The sequence below is a fragment of the Microtus pennsylvanicus genome, chromosome 6, assembly GCF_037038515.1.
Source record: "Microtus pennsylvanicus isolate mMicPen1 chromosome 6, mMicPen1.hap1, whole genome shotgun sequence".
In the NCBI taxonomy this organism is placed as follows: Eukaryota; Metazoa; Chordata; class Mammalia; order Rodentia; family Cricetidae; genus Microtus; species Microtus pennsylvanicus.
The window spans coordinates 1,726,810-1,734,635 of record NC_134584.1 but is presented as its reverse complement, the minus strand read 5'-3'; positions in this window follow the sequence as shown (position 1 = coordinate 1,734,635).

The window sequence follows — 7,826 nt, the reverse complement described above, 5'->3', positions numbered from 1 at the left end:
ACTCTTTGTATGTGTGTGTGCACTCCTTGTATGTGTATGTGTGCACTCCGGTCCTTGTGTGTGTGTGTGTGTGCACTCCTTGTATATGTGTGTGCACTCTTTGTATGTGTGTGTGCACTCCGGTCCTTGTGTGTGTGTGTGCACTCCTTGTATGTGTGTGTGCACTCCTTGTATGTGTGTGTGCACTTGGTCCTTGTGTGTGTGTGTGTGCACTCCTTGTATTTGTGTGTGCACTCCGGTCCTTGTGTGTGTGTGTGTGCACTCGGTCCTTGTGTGTGTGTGTGTGCACTCCTTGTATTTGTGTGTGCACTCCGGTCCTTGTGTGTGTGTGTGTGCACTCGGTCCTTGTGTGTGTGTGTGTGCACTCCGGTCCTTGTATGTGTGTGTGCACTCCTTGTATGTGTGTGTGCACTCTGGTCCTTGTATGTGTGTGTGCACTCCGGTCCTTGTATGTGTGTGTGCACTCCGGTCCTTGTATGTGTGTGTGCACTCCTTGTATGTGTGTGTGCACTCCGGTCCTTGTATGTGTGTGTGCACTCCTTGTATGTGTGTGTGCACTCCGGTCCTTGTATGTGTGTGTGCACTCCTTGTATGTGTGTGTGCACTCCGGTCCTTGTATGTGTGTGTGCACTCCGGTCCTTGTATGTGTGTGTGCACTCCGGTCCTTGTATGTGTGTGTGCACTCCTTGTATGTGTGTGTGCACTCCTTGTATGTGTGTGTGCACTCCAGTCTGTGTGTGTGTGTGCACTCTGCTCCTTGTATGTGAGTGTGCACTCCTTGTATGTGTGTGTGTGTGCACTCCGCTCCTTGTGTTGGAGCTCACTGTACCAGGCAGTGAGAGAGGAGCAGAGGAAAAAGGTTTTGTTCCTGTGTGGGTGGCGAAGGGCTTCTTCCCCTTTGGTGGGAAGCACACAGGGAGAAGAGCATTTATTTGACTTAAGGCTCACATTCCAGCAAGGAAGGAGCTGAGCTGAGGCCCTGGAGGGGCGCTTCCGAGTCCAGTCCGCACCCCAAGGCTAGCTCAGCTTGTCCTCTGACATAGCCAGCCCACGGGCCCAAGGACAGCATCACGGGTCTCCAACACCAGTTAGCAATGAAGGAAACACCAATCTGACGTCCCAGTTCCCAGGTGGTTCTGGTTTGGGTCACCTTTACAGTGACCGGGGTCTAACTGTCTAACACACAGGGGCAATAGTGACACCGGAAAGATGGCTTCTGGGACCCAGGCCACAAGCCTTTCAAAGGCCTTGCCAGCTGGGGAGCTCAGACCATTGATGTCCAGCCTTTCACAGTGGCTGCTGTGGGTTTGAAGGGCTGGTTTCCCCAACCCCATGTCTCCACCTCAATCCTGTCTTATTTTGTATGGCTACCTTGTCTTAGTTCTTGTTTTATGTCTCCAGCTTCCATCTCTTTGGCTCCTAAGGAGGAGGCAGGTAACACTCAAGCCCTTGTAGGGCAGTGGTGGCACACACCTTTAATCCCAGCAGAGGCAGGAGACTCTCTGTGAGTTCAAGGTCAACCTGGTCTTTGGAGCAAATTCCAGGACAGCCTACCTCTTCTCTTGGTGACCACCTCTCAAAAAACAAAAGAAAAAGAGAAAAGATCCCAGGGCTGGAGGGCCGGCTCACAGTAGGGAATGCACACTGCTCTGCAGAGCATAGGTGGTCCCAACCTGCTGTCACTCAACGCCAGAGGACCCTGCGCCCCCTTCTGCCATGATGGGTACTGCATGCATGTGGTGTACATACACAGAAAATAAAGCAATTTTGAAAAAGGATTCTTCCCAGATGAGTACACAGGGACACATGGACACATCTACAGGCTCACAGGTCAGGCCCACAAGATCATATGGACACGCCCACAGACTCACATTGACACGCCCACCGGCTCACAAGACACGCCTACAGGCTCACGCAGACACACCCACAGGCTCACACAGACACGCCCACAGGCTCTCAACACGCTGAGACCCCTCCAGTGGGGACACTGCGTTGAAAATTTATGCAGTCGGGCTGGAGGGTTGCCTCAGCACCCACAAAACCCAGACAGGGCTGGAATTCACTGTGTATCAGAGCCTGAGGCAGGAGGATCAGGAGTTCAAGGTCATCCCTAGCTACTTAGTGCATTTGGGGCCAGCCTGGGCTACTTAAGACCCTGTCTCCAAAGACAGAGGGGATGTGGAGGAGAGAAATCGAAGAAAAGTCTCTTGGGACAATCTGGATGAACACAGGGCAGAAGTGGAGTCTGTAAGAACCCAGCAGGCCACAACAGGCAGCCTCAACCCTGCCAGGGTAGGTGCAACATTGCTGCCCCCCTCAGAATCTGTCCCCTGATTGCTCTCCAGTGAGACTCTGCTGGGCCTGGATGAGGAAGGAGGTGCCTCCCTGTCCCCCTTCCCTCCCCTTCTCCTCCCCCTGCCTCCCAGTATGGAGCCGTCCTTGCTGGCTCCAGCTCCCCTAGGATCGATGGGAGAATCAATCCCAGCTGCAGGGCTCCTCTGGGAGCTTCCACCCTTCCAGCCTCCACTCTCCCCAGCCTGCTCTCTCTCAGCTTCCACCCTCCCAGTCACACCCTCCACCCTCCCAGCCTTCACCCTCCCAGCCTCTACCCTCCCAGTTCCACCCTCCCAGCCTCCACCCTCCCAGCCTCCACCCTCCCAGCCTCCTCTATTCTCCCAGTCCCATCCTTCCAGTCCCACCCTCCAAGCCTCCATCCTCCCAGTCCCATCCTCCCAGCTTCCTTCACCTTCCCAGTCCCATCCTCCCAGCCTCCACTCTCCCAGCCTCCTCTACCCTCCCAGTCCCATCCTCCCAGCCTCCATGAAAAGCATGTGTACCCCATAAGCCTCTCTGCGGACACAGCAATCCAAATCAGACCAAATCGAACCAAATTAGAAAAAGCCCAGGTTTAATGGGTACAACACTCCTGGGTGATTTTCCAGGCCCCCAGAGAGGAGACAGGAAAGGAAGACCACAAAACCAACCATGCGTCTGTTTTCTGGTGGGCGAGGTCTTGAGCATCTCTGGGGAGAGCTTTCTGAGATGCAGCAGGGTTTGGAGAGAGACGGGGGAGGGAGATTGGGATGGAGTTTCCACCTGAGCATTCAAGACTCTTTGGGTGCCTGGATGCCAGAGGCTGGGGTGAAGTTTCCACTCCACTCCCCACCCCCACTCCTTCCGACCCTTCCGCTGCTTGGTTCTCTCTCCTTGAGGCTGGGCGGACCTGGGAAGCCCCACTTGCCACAAATCTTTCCTGAGTCTCTTGCAAGCATCCCCAGCGGAGGCTGGTGCTAGTCCAGCGTCCAGATGGAGAAAAGTAGGCTCCACAGGGGTCTGTGCTGTGGGCCGCCTGTGAATGCTTGACTCTCTGAGATCAAATCCTAGGCAGCAGGGACTCCTGCGGACAGAGCCTGCGGGTCAGCTGAAACAGTCTCCCCATTGTTCCTGCAGAGGTGCAGGGCTGTGGTGTTGTTCCCCATGGGCCTTCAGTTGAGAGGTACCTGCTCTAGGAAGCAGGTGATTGGGTGTGCCTCAGTTTCCCCACTTGTAAAACAACCAAGAGGTTGCCTTATGTGCCCTGTCCCCACCACCCTGCAGTCTCCTAGAAGTGGAGAGAAGGAAGAGGGGAGCCAGGGGTTTGTCACAGGGATTGGGACTTAGCCTAGACGACTAGACGACAGAGCTTGTTGGGGAGGAAGGAGGAGGGGAGGGGGAGGCAACCGAGAACGAGGGAGAAGAGGGAAGTAAGATGAGTCCCCAGACCCCCAACATGCCCGTGGTCTGTCTCTCTGCTTGCCCAGTGGGAGAAACTGAGGCCAGGGAGAAGGATGGCCCTGCAGCCCACAGCTCCGGGGTCTGTCCCCAGGGCCTCCTCTCCTCCCCCTGTGGCTGTGGCCCCAGCGGGGGCTGATCCACCTGACAAGCAGGTCCAGGACATCGGAGACATTGGGGACGTCTCATTTCAGGCTGCTGTCTTCCGACTGGTGGGTGACGAGAGGGGGCACGGTGCCAGCTGAGACTGACCCACCAGCCTGGGTCGACCTGGATACCCCAGGGGGCCAGCGGGACCTAACTCCAAGCCGGCTTCCACCCCTTGTCCTCTGTGTGGGCTCGGCACCATGCAGAACCTGGCTCTCCGTCTGGCCCACCCCAGTCTAGTTCCTGGCTTTATCTGATTGACTCACTCACCAAACATTTCCTGACGTGGGCCGGTTAGATCCCTGAACTAGACTGCTGGTAGACCTCTGCTTTCAATGTTCTTAGCCCCTTCTGAGGACCCAAACTCCTACACACCCTACAAAACCCAGCCACTAGGACCTCTGGCTCCACAAAGGGAAAGGCTGCTGTCCCAGTCCTCGCTTGGGTGGAGGGGTAGTGTTTGTCTTCCCCTCCCCAGCAAGGGAAGGGAGAGGACCGTTCTCTATAGTGGGTAGCGACCTCCTCTGCCAACTCTGCAGGTGCAGTTCCTGTCCCACGGAACTGTATCCTTTCGCTTAATCCCAAAGGGAAGACAGACGTAGGAGCCTCAGGGACGTGCCTTCCTTCCCCACCCGCTGGGCCGGCGGAAAGGGACGGGTGTGTTCTGATAAATGACGCGTTGACGGCGCGTTCCAGCCGGGCCTCACCCGCTCTCTGACTCCAGCCAAGCTGTGGAGGGTCAGGGACAGACGCCATCCGGGGTGGCCCACGTGCGCCTGGCTGTGGGTCCTCTCCCAGGCTATGGCTCCAGCAGACCTCCCCAGCCACCGTGGGACACTTCTGGGTGTCTTTCCCGTGAGAGACCCGCGGGGCCACGCGGGGCAGGACGCCTGTGCTTTATTAACTCTACGGGGAGCCTTGCCCTGGAGGTGTGCGCAGGGGGTATCCGGAGTCCCTTCAGCCCGGCACAGCGCTTGGTCCTGGCCTGGCAGCACCTCGCCGCGGGGGTTCCTTGTTCAACCCAAGTGGACGCGAACCCCAGAGTGGGGGCATCCAGGAGGCCCCTACCTGGCCCCTGCTCCTGCCCGGCCCTCCGGTAGCTCCAGATCAGGCCTCTCTCAGTTTCCCCAACCCCCATATAAGGACAGTTCATTTTCCCCAAGCTCATGGTGGAGAGATTGGAGATAAGCGGGGTCTGCGTTACCCCAGGAGGAGGCTGGAAGGCCAGGAGCCTGGTTGAGGGCAGCCTGGGCTACAGGAGACCCTGTCAGAGAAGGAAGCAGGGAAGGACAAAGGAAGAGCGATCTGAGGAGGGAAGCATCAGGTGGCTTCCCTCTCTCAGCATTGGGCCCTCTCTCTCCTCTGGGGTCCCACAGAGCCAGCGGCTGCTTTCTGGGTGGGAAACCCCCCCGAGCGGCAGGGTAGCGGGCAGGCAGATCCGGGTCGAGAATGGGGATCTCTCCCCGCCACTGCGGTCCTGGAACCTGAGAGGTTGAGGGTCCTTGCACCGGCAAGCGGGTGTTTGCGCAGCGCCGCGGCCCAGAGCGATGCGGATTCGATGGAGACGCGGGGCCTTCGGGGATCGATCGGGCTCAGCTGTCGCGGAGCAGCCCCGGGAAGCTGCCACAGGGGAAGCTGGCACAGGTCCGGGCGGTGCAAGGAATCTCGGGGTGCTGCGTGCGCCCTGGGTGAGTCCGGTGCACCACACTCAGAATATGTGTGCAACCCCACACCCGACAGAGAACCTCGGGACCACCCGACACCTCTCGTCTGTCCCCATCACATGCATCTCACACCCACCCTCAGCACATCCCCAACCGAGAAGGCCAGGCGCTGCGCTGTGGGGAACAGGTCGGCAAAGCTTGCAGGTTTGGGGAAGGCTGGCCCGGGGACCTGCGGGCCATCCAGCTCTTACTGAACTGGAGGAGACAGTCGCCAGCGTCCCCGGTGAGAATAGCGGGGACAGGTGTGCAGCGGGTGAGACTCTCATTTCCGTGAGAAATAATAAACCGTGGCCTGTCGGAGGAGGCTGGGTGACCCGGCTCAAGGCACAACTTTGGGTGTTTCAAGCCCCTGCATCCATTTTTAGCTAAAATGAGGGCGTCAGACAAGGACCGGTGAGGAGTCCTGGAGCCTGAAGGGGCAGCCGACTGCTCCTCCCGCGCAGCCTGTGCAGATCCCCCAACACCCTTGTCGCTTGTGCTCAGCCCTCCCGGAAATCGAGACCCGAAACCTCCCATACTTGGGCTGAGCACAGAGACACCTTGGAGTCAACCTGGAGCAGCCCAGCACATCCCAGACACCCAGAGGCCGTTTTCCAGGACTCCTGGACTCCACCTCTGATTTTTCTACTGGGAGCTTCCATGAGTTGTCTTAGGTCCCCACGGGTATGGAGATGGGGGCGCCCTGCCCCCCTCCAGCCCTCTCCTCCTCCACCCTCAATTTGCTAATGACCCAAGATCGATCAGGCCCCAGCCACACGCACGCCCCCGCCCCCGTGGCCCCACTCAATTCTATTTTACTAATTACTAACCGGGGGGGGGCAGTTCTGGGGCGGAGGGGGGCGATGAAGCGGTGCGGTTCTGAAGGGACCCCTAGATTTTTACTCCACCTCTCCACAGACCCTGCAGAGAGAAGATTTAAGCACAGGCTGCACTCCAGAAAAAGTCCCTTCGTGGGGCGGAGAGGCCCCTTCTGAATCTAGGCAGTTCAAAAGGGTGTGTGTGGCACCCGAGGGTGTTCTGACTCAACAGAAATAACCCCCTCGTCTTAAAGTCACCCACCAACTTCTTTTCCTCAAAATGGATCCCTCACTCATCAGGAGGAAAATCCACCTTGGTTATTACTTAAAACAAGAACCAGCACAGGAGGGAATGAGGATGGGGTTGCATCATCCCGACCCCCTCCGCAGGCGCCCCCCACCGCAGGTGGCTAGCATCCTCCCAACCCGACCTGTCCACAGGAGCATCCCTGGGTGCAAGCCTTTGAAAGGGCTTCTAGCCTCCTCTTGTTTCTCCGTTCATAAACACCCCAGTCAGCCCCCTGCCTGCTCCGCTCCGCTCCCACGGTTCTGCTCTTCGCTTCCTGAAGCCCTGGATGTTATCGGCTAACGGTGGAGGATTGATTTCCACACCCCACGACTATTTTTAATTATCTGTAATGTGGCAGAGTAGACTTGGGGACCTCAGACTTGACTGTGAGCCTGGCCACAGCCGGTACCCCCTACCTCATCACCACATGGCGAGGAAACCCAAGTGGTGAGATCAGTTCCTCTCCTCGCCTCCGCCATTCTATCTGGAAGATGTGTGTACCCCAAAATTGTCTAGACACCCCAGATGAGAACACCCTCAGGCTTCTGACCTCTGGGGAGGTGGCTGGGTAAAAACAGACAGAAAAGAGTACACTCTGCAACCCTGCCCCACAGGGACCAAGGCGGGAAAATGTGGAACTCTACCTGCTGATCCTCTTCTGCCCTGTCTCCCGAGTCCGTGAGCAGGAAGCCCTGGGTCCGATACACACACACACAAACACACACACACACACACACACACACACACACACACACACTAACTGCCCTGTCTCCCGAGTCCGTGAGCAGGAAGCCCTGGGTCCGATACACACACACACACACATACACACTAGTGGCTGTTCCTTCCTCCACAGCTCCTCTGCTCCCACGGGGTCAGAGTGAAAAGGGAAACTGAGGAACACAGAAGGCTTTGGTACGACCTGGAGCAAGGACACAACTTAGCTGTCACGTCCTCTATTGGGATGGTCTCTCTTCAGCCCAATAGCCCAAGACCAAGCCATTGCTGGAGGCAGGCGTGCTCATGTAAGTGGGTACCTGTGATTTTAGGGCAGGGAAAAGAAGGGAGAGAGAGCTGGAACAAAGTTGGGGTCCCCTCCTG